The 26621-nt window shown below is 40.7% G+C and overlaps 2 long non-coding RNA genes across 12 annotated transcripts in view; one reads left to right on the plus strand and one right to left on the minus strand.

Annotated features, from left to right (window-relative positions):
• LOC116783283 lies at positions 1–26431 on the plus strand. 11 transcript variants are annotated; one of them, XR_004355613.1, is made up of 5 exons: positions 1–80; positions 1243–7405; positions 7688–7715; positions 8436–13919; positions 15155–16174. It is a non-coding gene; the product is annotated as an uncharacterized LOC116783283 (long non-coding RNA). The 11 variants fall into 11 exon arrangements; XR_004355614.1 differs by having other exon boundaries at positions 1243–3062; positions 7350–7405; positions 7688–13919; XR_004355607.1 differs by adding an exon at positions 25602–26431 and having other exon boundaries at positions 1243–13919; positions 15155–15596.
• The window catches only part of LOC116783284, a 19964-nt gene continuing 12651 nt past the window's right edge, over positions 19309–26621 (minus strand). Inside the window, exon 4 of the long non-coding RNA XR_004355615.1 lies at positions 19309–20242. This is a non-coding gene — a long non-coding RNA (uncharacterized LOC116783284). The remainder of the gene's footprint in view (positions 20243–26621) is intronic.

The following is a 26621-nucleotide window of genomic DNA, read 5'->3' on the forward strand; positions in this document are numbered from 1 at the left end:
TCCCGGGCGGGGGATGGAGAGGGGGCCGCCCCGCCCCCCCGGGGAGGCCCCGCCCCCGGCCAGGCGAGGGCGCAGAGCAGGTGCCATTTTAACTGTGGGCAAGGCGGCCTCACTTTCCCCTTGGTCTAGGCAGAGGGCTGGTGACCGGGTTGTTTTGGTTTAATTTTTTTACTTTTTTTTTTTATTATTATTTGTTTCTTAAACGCGACATTACGTCTTTTGTAAACGCCGGCTGTTCGCGGCGGGGCCAGCCCACCTCCTTAGCGCTCTCTCTCCGCCGCCGGGAGGGCTGTGGTGACGCTATTGTTGTTTCCCTGCGGAGGCCGTCGGCGTTCCTCCTGCCCGCGTCCAAGATGGTGGCGGGCGGGCGCCGAGCCGTTGCCTCTGTGTGCGGCGGCCTCGCTGGTGGGCGGGGGCGTTTCTCTCCGGTGTTTCTGCCCATTTCCCGCGTCCTGTCTTCCTTGGTCGAAGCCCAGGGTGTTGTGGAGCAGGGGTGTCGGCAGCCCTCCCCGTGAGGAAATCCGCTCCCTTCCCCCGCTGCTGGGCCTGGCCTGTCGGTGCAGCACCTTCGGCAGCAATAGAACTGGAGGAGGGAGAGGTTTTGCCCGCCTGAGGCGAGGTGTGAGGCCTGTGCTGGAGCCAGGGCGTGATAGTGCGTGCCTGCCGTTGCTGAGGGAAGACATGTATGGACTATGCCTTTGAGGGACACGAGTGGCCATAAGGCCTTTGTGAATGCATGGAGAAGATATGCGATGGGGAGAAGGCAAGTTGTTAAACGTGTGAGGTTGGTGTCTGTCAAGAGGATGTTGCGCTGGGAAATGTGTCCATGGAACTAGTCCTGACAGGAGCTGTGATACCAGGTGTGCCATGGCTCCCAGTGAGAGATATGAATTGGGTATTGCCTGTCCAAGATCAGGACTTACAGTGCCAAAGGCATCTTGGATAAAGCGTTAACAGGAAAAGTCTGTAGCACAAATAGTCTTTGTTTAGTGAAGAAAAGCCTTAGATTTTTAGAATAAAAAACCAGTATGCACCCATGTGCTATTCCTTAGCTCATTTCCCTACCTGATCAACATGTCACATTTGGTGAACATGTCATTGAGTTTCAGCTGTCAGAACAGCATAAAAGACTTGGGTAGTGTAATAAACCAGGAGTCTCTAAAGGCCTGACTAACAACCTAACTAAAATAGTATTGCTATGGCTTTTGCGCAAACTTAACACACACTGTTCTTTTTTCTTAGAACTCCCCAAAGACACCTTGAAAGTCTGGATACGGCTGTTTTGTTGAACTATGGCCACAGTATCAATGAGGTTTATTTTTAAGAGTGAAATAGAAAGTTGGAAACACTGGGTCGAAACCTTTCCCAGGAACAGTGGTCACTTCCTGACGACATGGGAGGAGGAATCAAGTTAAATGCTTCTCTGTAATTACTAATCTTTCAAAGTTGCATAGTCTTTTAACTACTGCATAGAAAATGGGTATACACCAATCAGTGACTTATGAGCATGAATCTCTGTCAACAGTTATCAGAACCACCCAAACCACATATAAAGCCTGATTACTGCTGTGAGCAGAAGTCCACACTTTGACTTCTGTGGGGGATAGGTATGTACATCAAAGAGCATGATCAAACCTAAGAACTGAGAAAGACAAACAGCAATTAATGCTGCATCTTTATTACAGTAGACCCGGTATGATCTTGATTTTACATCCGAACTAGGCTTCTGCTGTACATGCATTACTCTTCTGGAAAAAGAAGTCAGCTCCTTCCTATTTCTCGTCTTTCAAATCCAGTGTTGCACAACCAAGCATCCAGACGTTGTAATTCACGCTGTAGAGCATCCTACCCACTGAAATTAATGGGAACTCTAATGAAACTAAGATGTAAGGATGGCAACATCTACCTTAGAGTAAAAATGGAAATGCCAACTATGCTATTAAAAAAGGCCATAATATACATGAGAGAAGAACCATGAGTCCTACCATTATGGTATCTATTAATCTTAAACTTTACAGCATTAAAATATGGGAAGTTTTTATTTGTTTGAAACACAGACCGACTTTTGAAAAAGATATGAGTAGAAAACAAACAGGTCGTAGTACATATTCTCCTTTTCATCTTTGTCCAGAACTCCCACTGTTTTCTGTGCAGGAAAAACCAATACAATATGGTCCAATGTCTGTAAATGATAAAGCAAAAAGCATTCCATTAATTTATTTCTGATTTAGTCTGGGTTATATTGTTTCATACGTGTTTGAGACTCTTCAAGTTGCTTGGTTTATGCATGCAGCACATATAAATATTAACACTTGGATATTGTAGTATTGCTTGAGCCTATTGAACAATTTTTAAAAAATAATTTCTATACTGAAAAAAAGCTTCTTACAATTAACTATGACAAGGTGTAGAATATAGTTCTTATAGAAATCTAGTTGTGTTGATAAACAGAAATTGCATAAATACTGAGACACTAAAGTTCAACAGCCAACTTGTTAGATGAAGAAATGCCCAGTTCTACTGGAGAACACATCAGAACGACTTTCAAATAGGGAGCTGTGCTCTGATTCCTGCAGCCATTCTCAGCTTTGTCAGCATGACGGCTAGAATAGAGTAAATTTAACACCAGAAGAGCTCTGGTCAGTCCACCTTCAGCCTTGCCTACCTTCACTGAAAAGGTTTGTACCTAAAGACTGCTACATTTACTGAGGTGTGGTAGTTTTAAACATTCCTCCTAAAGCACACCAAAATGCCAGCTTTCAATTATCATGCAAGTTACCTTTGTGGATAGTTTATACTCTTTTTTTTTTTTTTTTTTGTCTGTGCAGGGAACCAGAACTACTAAAATACAGATGTGTGGTTTCTGCCACCTTTGATATGGAGGCAAAAATTCCTGGGAGAGTGTCAGTGTGGTTAGTCGGGACCTGTAACCTCTTCAACTGCTGGTACTCAGTAGAGGTGATCTGCCTGACCGACTCCGAAAGCAATAATCCATTGTTTGAACCACCTTGTCTCTCTCCTGCAGGGAGTTACCTCTTCTGTGGGACACCGATCAAACCCAGGTGATGTTGCACTTGAATAAATGAGAAATTTTTGTGAGGTCTATTTCTCCTGTTCTGCTGGGATGGCATGAACTCACAGTGGGAAATAGAGTTTCTTAGATCAACATTGAGATTGAGGTCATGAATATACCTTGGGTTACTTTCTCTTTGCTTTTACCAAATGTTATACATGATTACTTGGTAGAAAATAAACGAAGCAAAGAAAGAAATGGGGAGAGATAAGGCCGTTAGGTAATCCAATCAACTTTCCTGCTAGTACAGACTTACTTAGCTTGTTTATTAGTATGTTTCAAATTATTTTTTAAATAACTAAAAGAATTCCTCTGAAAAATTTGCACAAGCTCTGCTCTTCGCTGCCAATAAGATTTTCTGACATTCGGTCTTTCCCCACCCTCTTTTCATTTACTCCTACTTGTTCCCATATGTAGAAGCCCAAGTATTTCCTCTCCATCCTTAAGGTTTGCATTACTTAAGTATTTGCTGGCTGGAGACATGTCTCCATGTACCTCTGCTTTAACAAAACTGGATGAATTAAGCTCTTTTAACCCTTCTCTATAAAACCACTCTTCCAGATAATTCTTTCTGCTGCTCCTTAAATTGCTTCATTTGCCTCAATGTTATGATGGATGACACAGAAACAATGCACAGACCAGCACTGAGTCTGCTAGGGAAAAGTTGTCCTTTTGGAAAAGTTTCAATAAGCTTGAGCTGCCAAAATGACTTTGCATCACATCAGTGCTCTGCATCACTTGGCTGTATTTTTGAGCACCCTAAACCAGGGTTTACTACCCAGTGAATTTGTGGTGTGTCTTTTACTTGCTGATACTGGACCTGTGTGCTGAAGGCAACCCTGCATTGAGCACTAGTGGCTCAGGACTCCCCTGCTGTTTCATTTTCCGTGCCAGCTTCAAGTCATTGGAGGGCTTTGTTTCCAACATTTGTAGCATTGCAAAACTTTTGCATGAAGAAAACAGAGGAGATATGATTTATTGGGATTTTAATATTTCAGGATTGTCTACAAGATTTATTTTCAGCAAACCCTTGTTACTTTTTACTCAATGAATATTTTCAAGATAAACAGGGGTAAATTTGGGGGGTTTTATTATTTTACTTTGATTTTCTGTTTGCTTAACCACTCATCATCATATGCCTTTTGTTAACCCAGTAGGAAAAAATATCCTCAATTTCTGTAAGAATTTTACATTTTAGGAATTAAATGTAACAATCCAGAAGTTACTTTCTCAGAGAAAGGGATGATGACTTTTTGATTGGGCTTGTAATTTAGGATACACCTTTGCTCAGTGAGAGAGCCTGCTTTCAGCTTTGCCATGTGGTTTACCAGTTCTCTCTAATAAAAGCAAGGATGCAGTATTTTGCTGGCAATAGTGCTATCTGTACTATCACTACTGTGAGCTGCAGTATGAACTTTTGCTGTGGATACATGCCTGGAAAGATGCATGAAATAAGTACTGGCCTCATTCATTTGACCACCACTTCAGGTTTCCCTACTGCTACATCAGTGTCATGCAATTGCCATATAATTGTCCCTCTCTCTCTGTGATCCTGGCACCAGGCAGAGTGGACTGATCTGATCTTGGGTGACCTAATTAGTTGTGATCAGCATACAGGTTTGATATATAAAAAGTGAAACCATGGAGGAGGCTGGCTAGAAATGGGTGTTGTGTGGCTGTAGTATAGTGATACGAGGTGAATGACAGACCAGTGTTACTTAACCTAATGCATTTGCAGTATCCTCATGCCCTGTCCCATGCAGTATTGTGCACTGGTTCATAGAGAACTTGGGGGATAGGACACAAAGGTCTCAATCCCACCACAACCACCAGGTTAGCTTTGTGTGTAAGAGTACTGCCAGTGAAGGGAACTGCTCCCGTTCGCCCATATGTTGTTTAGATTCCTTGTTAGTATGCTCCAGACTTTCCAGATTCATTCCCCGAGGGTGCAGCAATTCAGCCCTATTTTGCTGTCAGCACAGTATTACTGACTCCTCCAATGTTTGGCAACCTGGCAGTTTCTGGTGTAATGGATAGATATTTTGGTGTGACAGCAAGGTGTGTGATATTTATTCTACCCATACTCCACATTGATTCAGCAAAGCTGGAACTTCCTAACACGGCGCTTCTCTCAACCATAGTCTGGTAGAAATCCAAGGCTGCTGACGTGGTATAATGTGGTATGGTATACCCACAGAATCATGCTGGGTATCTGTGTATCTGCTCATTTTGTGGTAAATCCCATGTGTTAAATTTTCTGCTTTTAGAGGAGGCATCTCATGCCGAAGCATCCATGACTGCTGAATGAATCCACTGATTGATTAGAAAGACAGAGAAAGGAGGAAGAAATAGAAAAGGAATGGGCCTGAACAAAGAATAGATGAACCAATACCTTGTTCTGCCCAAAGATACACAGAACTGTATCCTTATGTTCCTAAAGGTTTTCTGAGTGTTGAAACTTCATTGAAAACCTGTTCTTTCAGTTAAATGGGATTCTACCAAAAATGGTGATAAACTCAGCTATGTGTATCTTTTCTGATGACAACATCCAACTGCATTGCAATGATGTGCCAGTGCCAAAGTGTTTCTGTGTGTGGGTGAAAAGATGTTAATTAATACTCAGACTGGTGAGGTGCAACTGATTTTCATGGCAATTTTAAAATCATCAGTATGCTTGGTCATTTATCCAGTTGTCTCCATGCAGATTCAGAAGCTCAGCCACAGACACCTCCATCTGAAATTCTTGGCCAGAGTTTATTCAGTCCCAGATTACCACCAATGCATGTGGAACCTATGTCATAAGAAGGCATTTTTTATGAGGTGCTGTTAATTTCAGTGCACAAGCTGAACAGAACAATAGAGGAAGCACGCAAAGGGGGCACACATCAACCGCTGTGGTTTCTGGTTCATGCCTGGGCCCCTGATCCTCAAAGAAGGAGACCAATGTCAGAGACATCTGCACATGGAGATCAACTTGCAGGATGAGGCAGGGTGAAATTCTGGTGGTAGAATTTGATTAATTGCCTTATGATTTGAAAACAGTTCCATCTGTTTCTTCCTGCTTTCTGTGCATGTGGTGTGTCTTCTCTGTCTTTAAAATCTCTCTTCTGGAAGAGCTTGAGGAGTTTGATGATTAGCTTCTTCTCATTGCCCTTCAGACAACTCTAGATATTTTCTCCATCTTAACTCAGTTATATGCTCTATGATATGAAGTATGAGTAAGGGGATGTCTGGATTTTCCTGTCCTTTCAGGTAGCCTATGTTAACATTAGTACTGTAATTCTGTGTACAGCCTCTCAGATATGCACTTCTCTTTTGCTCTTTGGTTTTCTCTTTCATTTCTATTTCTGGTTTGGATTGTAAATGATGGCTCTTCACTGTTGTGACTTCCCCTTTGCTGCTGTGGGTTAAGCGTCTCTTTCAGTTCTACATATAAAAGAGAAAAAAAAAAGATGAGACCAAAGGCTCTTATGGTGCAGCTTTGTAGGTTTAGAAAGATCTTCCCTGATATTTTATTGCTGTGGACTGACTGACATCACTTTAGCATGTCTCCAAGTGCCTATTAGCTCATCTCTCACACTGAGAAATAAAGGCTCCCAAGAAGCACTACAGAGATATTTATCGGTGAGGGTTAGCCCCAGTATAGACTGTACTAGTATGATCATTCAAGGCTGTATCCCCTCAGCTTCCATGTTTGTTCATGATCACTTCATTTTCTTTTAAAATCTGCTGTGCAGTATTTTTTTGTGCTATAAGGCTCTGGGGGAAACAGAGGAGATGAGGTACAGAGCTCGTAAGTGTTGTCTCCTCTCTTTCGCTCTTCAGAGGAGATACCAGATCTGTCAGGGCAGAAAAAAAAAGAGAAGTGGCACCAGCTGAGCAGGACAGGAGTAACACAGCTCCTGCCAGATGCTTAAATAACAGCATGGGGCTGTGCAGTTCTGCAAATGGGATATAGCCAGTACTTTAGGAATTTGCTGCAGTTCCCAGTGCCAGCTCATTCTAACTGGGCTAGCATGTTGTACTGTCCTGTAAAATTGTATCTAGTGTCTATCAAATCTCAGTCTGCATAAGTTGAAATATGGCTGAGTATGAGATATTGCAGTCTTTTATTATACACCAGAGTACAAAAAGATTCAAAAGATGAAGTGCTGCCTTGGATGAGGAGCTGTAGTAGGTTGGAGAGCTAAGGAAGCCTGAGTTGAGGCTCCTGAGTAACTAGTTGATTTTCTTAAAGAAATTTGTTTTTAATAAGAACCTGCTGCCCTCCTTCCAGCTGCTGCTTTCCCATCAGCAACGCAAGAGCTGTCAGCGTTGCCTGTCCAAACTGAGGTATAGATGTCTGGGCACAAATCAGGATGGAGGTGGAATGTTGTTAACAGAGAGAACTAAGAGCCCAGAGAAGACAGAGCATTTGGGAACTGATGCCCTCTCTGGAATATTAAAAGACCTTCTACATACCTCAGGGGTTATGTCTAGATGGATGAGTGTGGAGAGTTGCTTGCCTGCTCTTATACTTTGAGCTACCAGGCTGCAGGCCAGCTCTGATATGAAAACTGAAACCACAGCATTGTGACACGGTGCTTGTATTTACCATAACTGTTCTCTCTGCAGGACTTATCAACACAGCTCTGAGCTTTTGGTAAGTGCAGTTACCTGATACACAGACCAGTCTGGATAACATCCATCTGGCTCAGACTGTAAGCAGCTGCATGCACCACCCTGCACGGGCACTTTTGTGAGTTGCAGTAGTCAGCTCCCACACAGCTACTGCAGCAGTCGTACACAGATACAGTGAGTTGCTAGTCACTGTGCAGTGGAAGCAAACTGTTCCTGTGACAACAACACTCTTAGCATATAATTTCATGTTTCATAGTATATAATCCCTTCGGATTGTTCAAGTAAAATGTAAAAATGACAACATATTGAAACCAAATGAAGAAAAAATTAAAACCAGAGCAGCTCTAAACTGACATATTTAAAATTACTTTGAAATGAAATTAAGCTTTTCAATAACAAATGGGTTTCTTGTGGCTCCAAGACAAACAGTAGGGAATGAAATACAGACTTATATGTGCATAAATGATTTAGGTGGTGAATGGGGAAGAGATGGTCATAGAGGGCTGAGCTGAAGAAAGTACATTTGCAAGTTCCTGAAAAACTCATGTAGGAGAGAGTTCCACAGAAAAACTGAATACTGTGACTCAGCTTGATCCAGATAAAGTTTTCATAGGGGAATAAAAGGCAGAACCTTTGATCTTGGTTGCCGTGATAGAAAATTGAGTAATAAATAATGGTTCTGTTAATGTCTTAATCATAGCTTATACATAATTTTCTCTTACCAACTTTCCTTTTTTTCTAGTTGTACTTTGACACAGCATGATTGCATGAGTGTCTCAAGTAAACTCAAGAGCTCTTCTAGGAGGAGGCCTGACTCCTTGTAGCCCACCAAAGCTGGATGTGTCAGAAGGGACTGGATGAAAAGCAGCCAAGGGGACTTTCTGGCTGGGGATTGTGTAGCTAGCCATCAGCCTGCTTTCATGGAAACACTAGTAAGAGAAACATCCCCAGGGAACCATGTGGGCAAAGGACACCAGATGGATCTAGGGAGTTCAGCTTCTTAAGCGACATCTGCTGGTATTGGAAGTATCCAGAAAGCCACACCACACTTAAAAATTAAACAAAACAAAAACCAATCTGCAACAGGAAGAAGAACAACCCAAGATAAGTTAGTTGCAAAAACCTGCATTTTAACATAAAAGCTTCATGAAAACGTTGCGTAGCAGCAGTCATGCCAGATAGAGATGATTCAGTATCATAATTGAGTTTGAGCCGAATGAGATCTGGTCATGTCCAGAACTTTCAAGTATTAAACTCTTGATCCTGCTCAAAACATGGTTATTTACTATGCCTTCTGGTTTACCTGCACATTGCTCCTAAAGTATGGGGAAATCAAATCACTTAAAAATTCTGGTAAGTGAAGCTTTCTTGGATTCTTGTGTTAGAGTCTTGTGAACTAGTTAAAGGCAGAAAACAGATACAAAATGGGTACACTGATCGAACGGCAGGAAGAGGGAATACCAAGGCTTTGAATAGAAAACCTATAAATTTATAAGAAAATATATGAGAAAGCATATTTTTGAAACAAACAAACAAAAAATGTAGTGCTACTCTGACATTCTGTGAAATTCTCAATTTTGTGATTGAATTACTACATTTTGTGATTGATAAATAAGTTGGTGCCATAGTGACTACCTGTATAGAAAGCTGTGCAAGTTTCTGGAGCCCAAGTGAAAACTGAGTTATTTATAGTTTAACATTTAATTTCTTTTTATGCTCCATATCTTTGAAACCAGTGTCATTTTTAGCTCGTCAAAGTACAGAGGCACCAGTTTTGTTTTTCCAAACCTATGTATTTAAGGAAGGGTGTTTAAATGGTGCTGGCAACCTTGTATTTCTAAATGTTAGTGTTCTGGTTTTCATCTAAATAAAGAAAGCAGGATTTGCAGTTGAAAAATAAGTTTGTAGGCTCAAAAAGTACAATTGGAAAAAATATGTGAAGAGACAAAAATGCCAGTCAAAAATATCTGTGTTAAAATTGGACCATAACACCTGCTGCAATGTTACTGTTACCAGTGCAGTTGCTGTAGAAAGCAGAGTACCAGGGCCAAGTACAGAAGCAAGAGGAATTAGCTTTAGCTACTCCAGCAAGGCAGAGCCCTGTGAATCACACTAGGAAGCATAGATCAAATCCTCTTATGTAAACATCATACGGGGCTGGCACTAATCCTCCTCACGCCCGAGGAGGACTGCTGATGTGGCATTCTCCACATTTGCTTTGCGTAATTGTGGGCAGTCGTTCTTGGGCACAGGAGGCCTAAGTGTAAGCCTTCATATTGTCTGCTCGGGGTGAGCAAAACTAGATGGGGAAAAGCAAACTCTGGACATGGCCATGGTCTGCTAGGGCCACCTCATACACCTCTTGTCATCGCTGCTGTCCACAGAGACAGGACATCCTTCCCCCAGCACACCAATGTCTCATGCCTGGGTCCAAGCCCATGAAGAGCTGGGTGGCCCATCTCAGTCCCAGGTCCTGCTACATCTCTGGAGTCATGTCATTGTTCTCCTCCTGGGTTTTCCAGCACTTGTCTGCTTCAGTGCAGAATGCTGAGGACTCATCTCCTGTTTCTCACCAATGTTTAACTTGCTGAATCAGAACTCCATGAAATGATTCAGACCTGGTTTCTGGTGACTAATACTGGACACTCCCTTCCTCCTAGGCAGTGGTAGCTCCTCCGTGCTCCCAAGCCCTGTTCAGCCAGACAGCTACAGGATTGGAGACCAGATGTGTTGCTGTCCCACTGAACAAGTGGTGGCTGGTTTTTGTTTATACAGCAATGTGAATTTTTAGTCTGAACTTATTTTTTTTCTTTTCAGTCTGTGCAGTTATATGATCAAAAAGTATAATCCCTGCACACACAGATCCTATAGTTTATAGAGTTGGTCTTGAAGAAAGTCTCGGTGGGGTACTGTGGAATTTCTGCTGTTGCTTTTTTCATTCATCTGGGATCAGATGTGGAATAAAGTAAATATCTTAGGATGAAGACTTAATACAGGCATAGTTTTGTCTATGTAAAGCTTTCTTCTACCACGTTATTTTTTCATTCGCACAAAGAAGTCTAAAACTTAGAGGAGCACTTTGAGTAAGAGCTCTGGCCCAACTTCATTTTGCCTCTCCTCACCCATCAAACACAAAAAAGTGTAATATAATACAAACACAGCAATTTCCCACACAGAGAACCATACAGCGTCACTGCCAGGTGCTCTCTGCAACTTTTCCCTGTTTTGTTCAACAAGAATGTGAAAGCATTAGCAGTTTGATCACTGTTGTAATTTCCATGGTTGCAGGAAGCCCAGCAGTCCTTGCAGGCTCCAGCATGAGACTGCCTGCTCAAGTCTGGGAGATACCCCACATTCTTCATTCTAGATTATCAGTGAGACAGGAATGTTTGTTCTGCTGTCCAGGTCTATCCATCGTGTGCAATTTGTCTCTTTAGAGTTTACGTGCAGAAGCCACTGACATCCCCAGGGAGTTAAACCTTCTTAGCTAATCTTCTAAAAAAGCTTCAGGGACCTTTTGGCCTAGGCTGGATCTTCTTCCTATGGGTTTTCTTGGGTATCTTCAGATTTTGTCTCTTAAATTAGATAATTTCTCATCCTCTGAAATATCTCTGGTGTATGCATGAATATGAAAGGTACTCTACAGACCTTGCTGTGGTTTGTGCTCTGTCTTAATCTGTCAGTGTCAGTGTAACTGGATGATGCAGACTCCCGGTCAAAACCAATAACACATTCAGCTCTTGACTGCAGGAAAGTTTGCTGCTATTTGGAATTACATTTCTTACAATTATTGCAAAGCTTTGGCTCAGTTGTTCAGGAAGCTTTGGCTCAGTTGTTCAGGAAGATGCTGAGTAGGATTTTTTTAATAGTTCCAGTATGGGAAGTTCAAGATGATGTAGCTGTGGTCAGGCCATTTTCCACCACCCAATGTAAAACCTCACAGTTATCCACTGTGACACGAAAAAAAAAAAAACAAAGGCACATTGTGGTATGTCACCTGATACTACACCCAGTTGCATTGCTCAAATCCTTGCAAATTTAAGGTAAATGGGTTATATTAGAGCAATAGCTTCTATTCTTTGTCTTCTGTGAATATTTCCCTAATACCTGGGCAAAGTGGGGTATTTCACACTTCTTTGCCATGAAATGCTGTGAAATGTTTGGATGTTGTCCTTAGAGTCTGGTAATGTCAATCTCTTTTTTTGTTCTTAGAGCTCAACTTTTGATGCCACATGAGGCAGCATCCTGACAAAGAGGAAACCCGATGGCACAGCTGTAGTTTCAAATACTCCAACAGGTTTACGAAGGCAAAGTATTGCACAGTGGCCTAGTTTAGAACTGTCACAGGGAGCAATTAATCTTTGTTACTCCATACTCATTCTAGAAGCATTTGAAGCCCAAAGAACTCCCTGGAGCCACATTTCTTCCTGCCAGCTCTCTGTAGAGGGGCTCAGTTCTGCTCCAGAGCACATTTACTCGCTTCAGTAGCCCAGAACCCCTCCAGGGTCACTACATGAAGGCAATTCCCAGTACAATAGCAATAGAAACACCGATCACACAACATAATCCACTGAGTTTTCACACACCCTGAAGCTGATGGGTGATGAATTTCTTTTGGCCTTTGCATTAGCCGGTCATTAGTAGCTCCTGGTGTTATTCAGGCAGTACATTTCCTTCCCCTTCAGCCTCCTAAGTATTTTCCATGGATCATATTTTCACCAAATCACAACTCTTCAGCTGTTAATTTCTGCAGAGAGCCTGGACAGCTCTTCACATGTGTCGCTCCAGTTGTTGGGTGCCGACATCTCTGTAGCTCCTGCTTTCCTGGATGCAGCTTCCCTCTATTTGGGCAACTCCATCTCCTTTGGCCTTTGTCTCTGTATCATCTGTGAATACCACCTGGCCCAGGTGTCCCTAAGAAACAGATTCTTTCACCTGACCCATGGGATGCCTATGAATGCATTGCAGTTGGGCCTTTTCCAACTATTTAGTCACTTCACTAGAAATGTTTCCTTGAAATGCTGCATCTGGTCTCAATGACTCACCCTGAGGCTGGGAATTCACAGCTGATACCTTTAAAAAAACACCCTAAATTTCTGTCTCAGTGTTTATAGCTCTGTCAGAAGCCTGTTCATGGCATTATCAGTGATGTTATTTTCCGCAGCTGACAAAGTATGAGTTACCTTTCTGCAAACTCTTTACAAAGTAAATGTTAATACAAAAGTTTCTAGTCTCCCACTGGGCACACAATCTGCCTGTATTACTCATTCCAAATTCAATACACAAAGTTCAGCCTCATCAAAACTGTCTTCTGACCAGAAGCAAAGGGAAACCCCCAGCAAAAGCTTCCTCAATGAAAATAACCACTCCTGTGGAGGTTGCCCTTTTGCTGCTTTTTTGTTTGCTGTTTAATCGGCATTTCCAAGGAGCCAAATTTCTGCTTTTTTCCTTCCTGCAAGAAACAGAAAAGATTTATAAGGCTCTGCTTTGCAAGATGCATGGCCTACATATTAAAAATTGTGACAAAAGATTTTGGCCTTGACATCCAGAAGCACTGTTAAGATGCTGTCCTGCTTTACTTTTCCCTTCAGAGAGTATTAGCTTAGTGACTGGAAAGCCCTCCTGCTTCTTTCTAGAAGTGCTTTTTCTGTTTTGTGCCCACTGCCTTAAGTGCAAAGTACACAATGGCTACCAGGGAAAGGCCCAGCATGGAGAGCAGCATTGCCCTCCTTTACTGCTTCTGGCTCAAAGGCAGCAATTAGGGTATAAAGCTGGATAACATGTTATTAATAAAATACAGCACCATCACTTGGAGGAAGTGCTGTCTGCCCTAATAAGTTCAAACTACTTATTCCCTCAGCTGCCTAGGCACTGGGTGTTGCAACCTAGAGGCAACTGAGTTGCTAGAAAGTTAATGGTTGAGTTAAAGACCTGCTCAGGTTTTTGCGGAGGAAGGCTTAAGTCAAGTCAAGGCAATGATGGGACACTCAGAAGACTCTTCTGAACCTGAATCTGGCCCTTGAACTGGGAGCTATCCCTGCAGAGTCTTACTTTTAGGTGACCAGACTTGCTGCTAATATACTTTTCTTGGTAAATGAACGGCAACCAAGGCAATTTGCCAAACTGTCTTGTCCTCTTTCTTAGAGTGAAAGAATCACTCACACCTCTGCCAGTTTGTTTACTGTGTGGTCAAAGATTTGTAGCGTCATCAAAGGCACTGATCCAGGTGGGTTACCAATACTTTTGCAATAAAACATTTGTTTAAGTTTTTGTCTTAAATAAAATAGATGTTCTTATGAAGATTAACATTAGAATTGTATTTAATGGGTTTTTTTGTTCTCTTTTACTTCTTCACAGAAAATAAAGGCCTAGAATAATTTCTTACTGTGGCAGTAAAGTCTCACTTAACTTTATAAGCTCTTTAATGTAGAATGACTTTCATATAATACAACAGCTGACGTGTAAAGATAAACAGGCATTATTTTATTTTTTCTGTGACTCATTTGACATCAGTCCACATTTATTCATACTTTGTGGAGCATAATGATAGGTAGAAAATTTATTTTAGTTACCAAGCAAATGAATATTTTAGTTCATTTAATTTATAGTGTATATCTGTCTTTATAGTAAAATATAGACGTTTGAGGCCAAAGTCTTGTCTGAGGCCCATGGCTTGTGATCTCAGATTTGTAGGCAGCAGACAGCTTTTTTTATTCCTTTTTGTCTATGGGAGAACTCGAGTTAGTAATGCTGGTAAAATAGCAGCTGCTGAACTTTATTTCCATGTGATCTAGCAATTTTAGCACATACCATCACCTGATAACTTAGTTGTTATTTTTTACAGTCCTCACTCTGGTGGTTTTAGATATTTGAATTCTTTCTCCTTCTCCCAGTGTATCAGATGGCTCTAAACAGTCAGTGTGGTCCAAGAGACCCAATACAGAAAGCTCTACTTTTTTTCTTTTCTTCATGGGGAAATTGCTTAGTAAGCAGTGCCTTCGGGGCTCATGAATAGAAATACTGGCTGCATGTCCAAGACTCCTGTCTCTGTGCCTGTCTCCTTGCTCAAGGAAGGCCAGTTTTCTTAATTTTTTTCCATCATTCTGAGTGTGAGCGTTATTGATCCCCTGTTGCCAAAGATATCTGAGATCTGTCCAGCCATCTGCTACACCCCTAAGACTGTGATGCTGCACCTCCCATCTCTGTGGTATGACTCCAGTGCTTTCCTTTGGCAGAGGAGGGAGATTGACCTTTGGCAGCCTCTGGTCCCATCACACCTGGTTATCCTACTGCCTTCAACTTACTTACCATACTGTAAACTTTTTATTATCAGTAAAGACTCTGACAAAAGAGGAACCCAGGAAGTTATACAAGTTAAAAATTACTCAATTATAAAAGCACTTATCTTCTAAGGTGATCAAGAGATCAGTCATGGACTATTCCTCTTACTCTTTCTTCCAGCTATTAGGCACTTCTGCAAATACTATATAAAACCAATAAGCAGCTAAATGCTATATGATGCTGAAGAATTTATATATGCCTGTTTCAGTTCTGTAATGTGTGCCATTCCTATGAATCCAGGCATGAAGAGCAAAACCACCTGTATTTTAAAAATGCTAAAAGAAATTACTTAAATACAGCTATTGGAAGTGGAACAAAGGATGCCAGCTACAACAGGAAATCGACTTTTCTGGGTGTTCACAAAGTTGTGCTTTCTGCTTGTCTTACTTTGTTGGTTTTCTGTATCTCCATGGTCTCACTACTTTTTGTGCTCGACTGCTGAATGGTCATGGGCTTCTTTTGATTAAACAGACACAGCTGAAGTTTTCATGCTGCCTGAATTCTTTAATTGGAAAAGACTCAAGACAAATATGAGAGGCCACCAGATTCCTTCCTGTCATCTGTAAGTAATTTTCAAAGACTACAGAGAATGTTGTAGACAAGTCAAGTTTTCAGTAATCTCAGAAGGAGAGAGGGAATATCCTAAAGTAAATACCAAGTAGTATATGTTGTCTGTCCTGGGAGGCCAACATGCCAATCTAACTGAAAATATGCTCTTCATTAGAAAACTACTTGCAGCTTTAATCAGCTTTAGCTGATTTTTTTTCAGAGTAACATATTTACCAAGGTGCAGAGCAACCTTGAGTATAAGGTGACCTCTCACTCTCTGTTTTAGTAGGAAAAAAATCAAATATCATTGTGTGCTGAAAATTCCCTTAATTATCATTGCAACACACAACAGACCTACTTCTGACAAGCCATCCCTAATGCCTTATGGAATTAGGAGAATTAATGTGAAACAGGAAGTATGCTGGTTGTAAGGGCTGGGCTTGTTCTCAGACAAGACAGTCAGTGGTTCCACGTGAAGTCAAGAAAAAATCAGCAAATAAAAGTTGTACCTCTTTAAATCTTGAAGGGTATTTACAGGAGAATTTCTGGAGAGGAGTGTACAGAAATGACAGTAAAGACTTCTTCAGTAAAGAGCATGTGTTTTTGTGCCTATGTTACATGGATAATTACATGAATGCTACCTGTAGGCAAAAATGTAATTTATGGGTTTCTACAACATAACCCATACATTGGTGGAAATAATTATATTAGTAATTAAAGGTATACCTTACACATGGATACTAGGATCAACAACTGTGGGAAACCACAGCAGGTTCAGTATTGGGTTTGGTGACCAGATTGTGAAAGAAGGAATCCTGAGCTGCAGATCCTCCTTGTTAGCAGCAGTGCCTTCAGATGGCATTTCAGGATGTTGTTATAAGCAGTGCTACCCCTAGAGATCCTTTTGAAGCATTTTATAAAGTCAAAATAATTACATTTTTGTCCAACCTTATACAGAAAATAGGCACCTGGAGACAGTCATGACTTTTCTATATGCAGCCAGCCAGATCCCATGCAGAAGAGCTGTCTTCTGTTTCTGAGCACTGCGTTGCTCTCTGGGCAACTTGTGAATGCAACAGTGAGACTGATTTTGTGGTGTAACAGCTCAAGTGGAAAAAGTGCACATGAATTCCAGAGGTTGGCTAAAAGTCTTAAACATGATACATTCATCCCAAACTCTACGTAGACTGGATATTTCAGCACTGGATTCTGTTATGAAAATTACTTCATTTCATTTAGTTGATTTATGATTTAGCGTACAATTTCTTTGGGAATCAGATTAATGCTGATAAAAGTCCAAATGTCCAAGTTTTCAAGGAGAAGTTCTCTCTCTTCCTTTTTCCCCCACCCCCGGTTCCAAAATCTAGAAGAAAAGCCCCCACATCATTAAAGGTTTGTAGAATCATGGAATTATTAAGGTTGGGAAAGACTTCTAACATCATCAGGTCCAATCATATTTAGCTAGCAACAATACTACTGTATGTAATAACAGGTCTGAACAGAAAGAATACTCAGTTTTTAAAAATTTTGCAGTTCTTGTGACAGATCCCAACTTTCTGGAAAAGTCTGAAGACATCCTTCAGATGTATGGTCCTGATTACACTCATCATCATGTGATTGCCTGGATTTAGCTGTAGCTTTCAGACTTTCAGCTTACAAGAAGATGTTTGGGGGCCATTCCCAAACATTTCTGTTCAATCATCCAAGCAGGACATAAGCTGTCCTCTAAAAATAGGGAAGCCAATTTAAAATTATTTTGTTTGGACCTGTATCCTGACATTGCACATAATTAAAGCACCCAGAGCCACATGAAAATAGAGCTTCGAACCACAGGAGAAAAGTCATGGCTCAAGGATGTATTACACATACATGAGGACTACACGGATGACTTGACAGCTTACAGATGCTGGGGAGGAATACATTTCAGGAAGGCCAGGGCCATAGATCATTGCCTGGCATCCCTGCAGCTTTGTAAGCTGTTCTCTCCAGGATCCGGTTTCAGAAAGGAATGCCGTCACGGGAGATTTTACCCGATGACTAAAATTGCTGACTTTCCAGCACAATGTTTAACCTCCCATTCCAGGCTCCATGCTTGCTTTATTTACTAATCCAGCCTGTAGCTGTTACATGGAGGAAGAATGGGGATAAATACTATGCCTTGGGAGCATATGTGTGGGTGGAGAAAGTACCACTCATCATCGCAGCATTGTAGTTGTAGAGGCCCAAAGAACTTGACTTTAGTCACAGCATGGATTGTGATTTGGGTTGTCACAGTAGTCTCTCCTACATAACAGTGGGAAGATCCCTCATTTGCAGTCAGAGAGCTATTACAAGGAGAGAGCGTGAAATGGAATAGGAGTTCTCTCTCAGCTTTGATCCCAGAAGAAAAATTACCTATAGAATAGAGCATCCCAGGCTGCAGTATATCTTCTGTTATGTTCTCTGTGCTGCGAGGGAGGATCTGGACAGGGTCCACTGCAAAGGCAACAGCTGCAGGGAGGTTTTATGACCACATGGTTTTACTAGACGTGGCTTTTTGGTATCAGGAGATTGATTTGGGACAACTTCTACAAAGTATATCTTTTGCTGTATTTCAACAAACCACTAGCCAAGGGTAAAACCTTTAACTGCTTGGAAAGATCAATAATACTTAAAGGATAACAGTTTCTTAATGTCACAGAAATACCAAGTTTCTTATTACCTGTTCTTTTGTAGCAGCAAAAATATATCTCAAAATACAAAAGTTCAAAATGGGAAACCATGTAAGCATTGCTAACTTGTGCTGTGGACTTGGTTCAGTCGCTGTCAGTGTTCACATGTTCTTTATGAATGACAAGGTTTTATCTTGAATCCCAGCTGAGTCATGGGATTTTATGAGATTATTCCCTCTTGTCCTTCCCCTCCTGTCAAAGAATGATGTTGGCAGCCATCGTGGAAGAATTTGAGACTGTAGGCTTCCTGAAGCCTAAAAAAGAGGAAGCAAACAAGCCCACCTTTAATGTGTATATACACGCAGAGGCATACACCCTTACACCCATAGGTGCATGTATAGACATGTATGTCTATGTGTGTGTATGGGTGTCTGTCTGTGTGGAGGGAGGGCGGGAGAGAGAGAGAGAAACATTTCATGATCTGTGTGAAGGCAAGGATTTCAGGTTTTGTAAGGCAGTTCCTGGCAATGCCAACCCTCTAAAAAAAACATTAATGAAAGTTTGGAGGTACACAGCCAGTTTGGAGAAGACTCAGTGTGTTGCCAGTCTAGGTCCTTTAGGAGTTGGAACACTTATGGCTGGATCTTGCAAGCATTTGATTCACTTGAGCTTCTTTGCACATGGATAGAGGTGATAGAAGACAGAGGGAGCTACCTATGAAGTAGCACAAAAGCTTCATCTCTTCCAGCAAGAGAATCCAGCACCCTGCCACTGCACTTAGTTTTCTCACTCGTGGTGGTAAAGTTTGCATCATACTTTGTGAGGTCAGATGCTAAGGGCCCAAAAATTACATTCCTCCTCATGAGTAAGCTTTAGCATGATCTGGAATGACTCATGAGGTTAAAGGGTTGTAAGGCCAAGCCATTTATGAAAATACTCTTTTAAATATTGTCTGGGTTTTCTGAGAAGGAAATTTTGTATGAAAAGCATGAAAAAATGCATCCGGTAGCTATTTGTAACAGTTCGTTTGGATACATGTCCGGAATAAAGACAAGTGTCAGAAATATTCAAACACATAAAATATCTTTTATTACAGTGATAATAATAATAATAGTAATAAACTTAGCAAGAGGAATAAAAAACTAAAAAAGGGATACAAAATAACTACCTTATCGGGTGACATTAAAACAAATACTATGAACAGCCTTTAATACAGTATTAACTAGTGAAAAGGGGGGGGTGTTAAAGGGATACCGAAAAAGGGATCTTAACACAATTATGGATAACTATTAACACGATATTGGTTAGTAAAAGGAGAAATTAAAGGGAAATACTATGGCAATATTCAATAATAAAAGGGGAATTAAAGTGACACTAAAGGGATATTAAAAAGTTTGTTCTCTCAGTTGCTTCCTATCAATAAACTGTGCTTGCCCACACAGACAGGCCAGGGCTGTCAGGATCTGCAGCAGCTGGTCGGTACCCAGGCTTAGCGGGCGTCCCCGCGGAGCAACACAGTCTCGGTGGCAGGATGAGTATCGCTCAGCTCAGCAGCCCCGACACCCCATTTTTATCAGTTCCACATTACACTATGTAGGGCCAGTACGCAGTATAAGGTGATGCCTGAGTGGCAGCCAAACCCCGCCTAATCATTACCTCATGGCAACAGTCTGCGCATACCCTACTTGTAGGGCAAGGGGCGAGCGACCCCTGCCCACATAATCTTCCTCCCATCATCATCTTTCTCACCCCTATGTATGACCTCTACCATTGTGTTTCAAGGGTAGATGTATCCATCTTGCAGTATGTAGCAAAACCAAGGAAGAACTCAGCTCTGATAATAGGGGATATCAAGCTGACTTGCTAAAAAGCACAATGGACCTTACAATTAGCTTGTGCCATGAAGTTACATTGTACCATACTCTAGCTGGTTTCACATCCTAATATGATTCCTTTCTCACGCCTCTATGCTCCACTGATCATCCAATTCAAAAGTACCCCCCTTACACTATTAAATATTTAAATATTTTTCAAGATTTGTAATTCTATATGCTGTAGACTCTCTTAGTTGTTTCTTATTTTTTCTATATGTCAAAAAAATTTTAAAACAAAAAAAAATATATAAATGCCAGCAAATATTCCTACTATCCAATATATTCAGACTTAATTAACTTGTCAGGCTTGGTTTTTACCAAGCCCTTTCTTTGGCTATGACAAATTATATCTCCAGGTCTGATTATTCATTAAATGTCTACTGTGAATTTCAGGCTCCCTAATGCTTAAAATACAGTGCAGGTATAATGGGATTAAAAATTAAAGTATGTTTCTTAATTTTATTTAATTTATTACTTTCAATTGCAGAATTTAAATTCTAAGGATGCTGCAGAACACATCAATTAACTATACTGAGCTAATTAACAATTATAATAATTTTTTTTATTGCAGCACATATATTTTCAGACCTGAAAGAGATGACTGGCTGGTTTATTACTGAGATTACCTTAAAAGCTTTGTTTTTATTTCAGTGGTGGGCACATTTTAATCCACTTTTGGGGTAGATAATGAATGACTGAATCTCATTGCATTTATTGGAAAGATTCAATGATGAAATTAAACATTTTAGAGTATTGTTTCCCATGGTTTCTTGAGTCACATAATAAGGTCTTGGGATGAGCATCTCACTGATGTACTATAGTAAACTACAAAAACTGTGTTTGGGGAGCAGGATAGTTGAGGTTCTTAGCAGCTGATGCTCAGAAAATCCTGAGCCTGGCCCAGTGCACACCGATGGCTGCAGGGAAATTCCTTGAGATTCCAACAGATTCTGGCTTAGATGGGTTAGAGCTGTGTTGCAGTTGTATATTATTTTCATACGTCTGTTTCTCTGGAGAAACTTATTTTATGTTTTTTGGTTTTTGTTATGAAGATGACATATCACATATTTATTTATAAATAATGAACTATTGTACCATATGGTTGACTTTATTTTCTCCATTCAAGGCGATAAGCGAACCATAAGAACAGACTTGGGTAAAATTTGCATGAGAAATTATCTGTAGCATGCAGCCAAGCACCACTTCATTATGCTCACAGGAAACCCCCTCCCTTCTCAACAAAACAGAAATTTAAAAATAGGACTCTGTATGCAGGGCCTGATGTTACCACTGCTGCCTTCAGCTGCACTCCTATAATTTATGACAGTTGTGTAGTTCACGCAGGTCTTCACAGGCTGAGAATACGCAGAAAGAAATGTGATGTTTATGAAAGTGCCATTAGAGTAACGAGCAAGAAGGAGAATGCAGCGTGAAAAACAAGTTTTAAGGATAACACAAGCTTACCAGTGTTGTCGTGGTAAATCTTTTAAGCTGGAAAGGAAAATAACACCTGGACAAGTTGCCAAAGATTGCTTCTCATTCACAAGTAACTTCAAAATCCAAAGGAAATACTTTTCCAAGAGATTTTTCTGCTTCAGCTATGCTATGGGGCTGGGAAATGCATTAATTCAAGCAAGTGCTACAGCTTGTTTTAAAATCACAGATCACAGAATCACAGAATATTCTGAGTTGGAAGGGACCCACAAGGATCATTGAGTCCAACTCTTAAGTGAATGGCCCATACAGGGATCAAACCCACAACCTTGGTGAAGACCTCACTAACTCTAAGCTGAACTGAAAATCCACAACTCCTTGTGTTTTATTAAGCAAACACCTGTCAGGAAGATTAAGATTTGATAACAATAGGTTACATGTCTTGCTGCCCTTTTAAATGTGATATCTGTGATGATACTTTATTATCTCCTTTCCCTTTATAACACCTTCCTCTTTGGCATCCTCTTCTGCATGAAAGAAGCCCCTGAGGTCATCTCATCTATTTGTAATGTGTTTTCAAGTCTCTTTTCTGCTGTGGTGCCTGTAAGAAAACAGCTGCTGTTTAACAGTTAGAGAGAGGCACTCGTAAAACAGGAGCTACAATAAATGTATAAGAAAGGGGTTTTTTTACATTTGTCAGTCTCCCTCTCTACAAAGCAGTTATGGGGCTGTTCTCTTACAGTCTTATCTATGAAAGGCAACTCAAGTGCAACATGGAGCACTAAGAACCCATGGGAGGTTCTTATAAACATTAATTAAATATTTTAAACTAATCATATGAACACCCAGCCCCAGTTAACTGAAGCTGATTACATAAGCAGACATTTTGCTGCTGGTGGACTTTCTTCACTGCTCGGCAAAAATAGCTGGAATAGCTGGAAAATAGTTTTTTTCTGATTTGTAAAACTAGTTTGTGCCACTGCTAGTTTCGGATAGTAACATGAATCCAGTTTTACAATCTGAGATGGAAAGCCTGGTTGAAGCCATAGTAGGCAACAAGCAATAAAATAATCCTTAAATGCTAGATGTTCCTCAGTGCTGAATTGAAGCAGCTGCATTTAAGGCACTATCTGGCATTCATGGCATTCAGGGCAAATTATACCATTCAGTTTCTGAGGAAAGAAAACGAGTTCTGCAGTTAACAATGGTTTCAGTAGGGAGCAATTAGGATAAGACAGAAAAAAACCCCAACAATATTCTGTATTCTCTTTCTGACCCTTCCCTGGAGACTCCATGTGTGCAACTACACAAGTCATTTGACTTTGGGCAGAAGGAGATAACACCTACCTCCTCATGGTGCCATGAGATTAGCCTCATATTTGTAAAGCACTCTGGCAAGATTAAGTGTTACTCGGGAACCCTACACTCCTGTTTGTGACACCAGCCCAATACCCAGAACTTAACAGAAGGCAGACATTCCTCCTGCAAGCCAATGGCAGAGTATGCAAACAGCCTCCACCATAGTCATTCTTCTAATGAAGCCACCTTTGTCAGGCTATGCTGTGTTTTAATTACAGCTTAATTGGCTTAGCCTGTCATTGTTAATGTGCAGCTGTTAATATTTTGCTGTCCTTGATCCTGTGGTTATACTTATATTGAGCAGGTTTATGTTTTGAGAAGCAGTGCAGATCAGTGGGAATAAGAAAACAGAAGTAGAAAAGCAGGATTGTTTTACACTTAGCATCATTTCTTAGATGTTTTACTTGCCAGTCTCTGCTTCTTTGGGAAATGGGAAGTATCCTTCCTCTCTTTTTCTAAGCATCTCTGCACTTTTCTGTGCTTGTGGGAAAAGCAACTGGGCAATGACCTAATTCAATGCAAATGAAAGGGATTTCGTCGCAAAGGATGGTAATTGGTGCAGTACTGCAGGTATGTGCAGGCACTGGGACTACTGAGAGAGGAAGACATCTGCCATAACAGGGCTGTAATCACCTTCTACTTTCACTAATTGCTGAGAGCTGGAGCTCTTAAGTGCCATGCTATATTTTTATATAAAATCTATTAAATTGCTATATCCTGGCCATTTTCTCCACCTGTTCCTATCAGCCCTCATTATAACTGTCCCTCAGCAGCCAGTCTCAAAAATGAATGCAGTTCCTGCAGCCTTCCATTCATTAAACTGGTGTGGTAGAGGACACTGTAAAGAATAAAAAGGATACAACTGCTCAGTACAATAAAATTAAATGGGCTGTAGGCTTGGCTTCCCCTCTCAAAATTAAACCAGGAATCATCTTTCAAACACAATGCCTTGTGTTTGACTCTTACCTATTTTATCACTGTTATTCTGTGTCACGGGGATGCTGACAGTCACTCATGCTTACATTTTCACATATTTTTCAGCATAGTGATCAACTGGGAAGATTTTCAGGAATAGGTAATATACATTGTAATAGTTGGATTCTTCATTCTCAGATGTGAACATCTTCTCAAGCTTTCTTTTATCTCTTATTAATTTTATGAATCTCTTCCCCAAAAATCCTGATTATATAGTTGTGTGTTCCAAGTGTGAATTTCTCCAGAGTGCTAGAAATCACAGGACAAGGTAAAGCAAATAATTGAAAGAGAAGACTGTTGGAGCACTGCAAAAGAATTCTATTTTTCTTGCTACATGTGCAGATCCATCCAAATATGTCCTCTTCAGAGGGGGTGAAACATGTTTCTGTCTTGGTGTGGGCTCATGATCTGTTCTCATTCAGCCCATCAGTTCCCTCAGTTCAGTGTATTTAACCAAGGCTAAAGGCTAGCTCATTCTGGCTTCTGGTTTCCAGGATGCTGATAATATTTTTCAAAACCGGATACTTTTTGGCACAATTTTTGTACTGCTTGTTTATAGTTTGTGTCCAAAGGTTTTACAGCAGTGAGATTTCTTCTCTTTCTTTGAGAGTGCTCTGGGAAGACCTGAAAGGGGAAGACTAATGGAGTCTCTGAGAGGACTCTTTACCAAGAACTCAAAAGAGGGAGAGCAGGACTTTCTGTAGCAGTTTACTAAAGAGCTCCTTGTTTGCCGTTGGAGGCAACAGCATTTTCTATGCTTACCAAGATGACACAATAACAATACTAGAAACACAAAGATACTCAGTAGTTGTTGTGTACTGTCATCATGTGCTTGTTTAAATACATGTCAAAATAAGTGATTTCACAAAAAGCATATGAACTGTAAGGGCCAGCACCCTTTTGCTAGCTACCTACATCTTAGAGTGTATTTGTGCTCACTTTATGGCTAAACTGAAAAACCTTCTTTGGTGTTGAGACCCTTTATTTTTCTGGCACAGATCACAAAGTGTGGACACAATTGAAACCACAGCTTTATGTAAATATTCATTGCAAGATAACTTGAAGACAGCAGAATTTAAGTGCATCTGAAGGCAATGAAGGTAGCTTCAGGAAATGGAGTCTGATGTGATTATTGCTTACAAATGTCATGGGCACACTGGGAATCACTTGATGGCAGAGGTTTTCTAATTGAAGTGGATCTTTGGTACAGGATTCAGAGCTTTTAGGTGCAAAATGGTGGAAAGGCTTGCTACAGTGTTTTCTTAAGCAAAGTAGAATAAAAGCAAAATACAGTAGCTCTCTGTAGAAAAATAAACATCCTGGGCTTCAGCAGAGTCTTTCAGATAGACTGTCTCCTTATTTCTCTATTGAATAGTGCTTTGGCTAGTGTTTGAGAAAGGATAAAGAAAGGTAATGATAAATTCATTATAATCTTCTAAGAATTAAGAAACAGGACATAAAGTTATTCATTTTATGGATGAGTAACAGCTGAATCACAACTGAGACTTGAATTGGCAGACTCTTTGGATCTCTAATCCAAGTGAAATTCCAAAATAAGAAGTAATTTCAAAACAAAAAAATAAACTTTGAGGTTACTCATGAAAGGAGGTTTTTAGATTTTTTTTTTCCCCAGGACACCATTCTGAATGACATATTTCTTTGTCCTTTATAAATTTTTCCTCAAGTTTTTTGAAAAGACAGTAATTTTGGCTCTTTACCATGCAGTGACATGGGAAGCTCAAGAGAAGGAAACTGAAAAAGCATAATTTCCTCAGATTTTTGGACTGTTGAGAAGCCCAGCTCTTGGAAGTCCCGGAAAAACCTTCACATGACCATCAATTTTGGAACTTGGAGCTGGGTTACCGTGGGATAATTCATACGACCACACAGACTAATCACAAGGATCTTGTTATTTTAACGTGCCGATTACTTTTTTCTGCAATAGCTCCTGCTCTTCTCCACATCCCACAATACATTCCAGAGCTACTATGTTAATTGGAAGTATATTCCTGTATGTGAAGTGGACTTTAATTAGCACCTAAAGGGCACATTCTGGTGTCCTGACTCATGTGGCATGGGGGTGTACTTCAGTTGCTCCATCACAGCCTGTGGGACTTCTCATGAAGAAAGGTACTTCCTGGCCTAGATGAAGCTCTGAGCCACCCAGATGGGATAAGAGACTCCATTGAATCTCCAGCATGGAATGCCATGGCCCGGGGCCCTAAATAACAATAGTTACACTAACACTTCTAATTATTTTGCTCAACTAATAAGCAACATGAGCGGCTCCAGATTTTAAGTCTGTGAGCAAAGTAGAAACACTGTAAAATCTTGGATTCCAGGCAGTCTTGTAACAAATTAATAACCTTGACTACTACGTGAGTCATCTGTAAAATGGGCCCTGAGTTATGAAGACACACACCAACTGTGGGGGTATCACAGAAAATTAAAATTAATGTCACATATTACTGTTTCAATTACAATAAAAGTACTGCATCTGGAAGTGCTGAGAAAAGTGGGAGGGGCAAAAGTGCACTGATTAGCATAATTACATCCATGCATCTGCTTCCCAAAAGCAGGCTGTGAATTGGTTTCAGCTCAGCATCAGCACCTCCTGCCAGCCATGCAGTGAGACAGCTGTGAACAGACATCCCAGCTCCTGTTCCATGGGATGAAGCTGGCAGCCAGGATGGAAAGAAACAAAAGGCACTGATTAAAACAAAAAGCCTAGTCTACAGGTTCTTC

The sequence above is a fragment of the Chiroxiphia lanceolata genome, chromosome 2 (genome assembly GCF_009829145.1).
Source record: "Chiroxiphia lanceolata isolate bChiLan1 chromosome 2, bChiLan1.pri, whole genome shotgun sequence".
Lineage (NCBI taxonomy): Eukaryota > Metazoa > Chordata > Aves > Passeriformes > Pipridae > Chiroxiphia > Chiroxiphia lanceolata.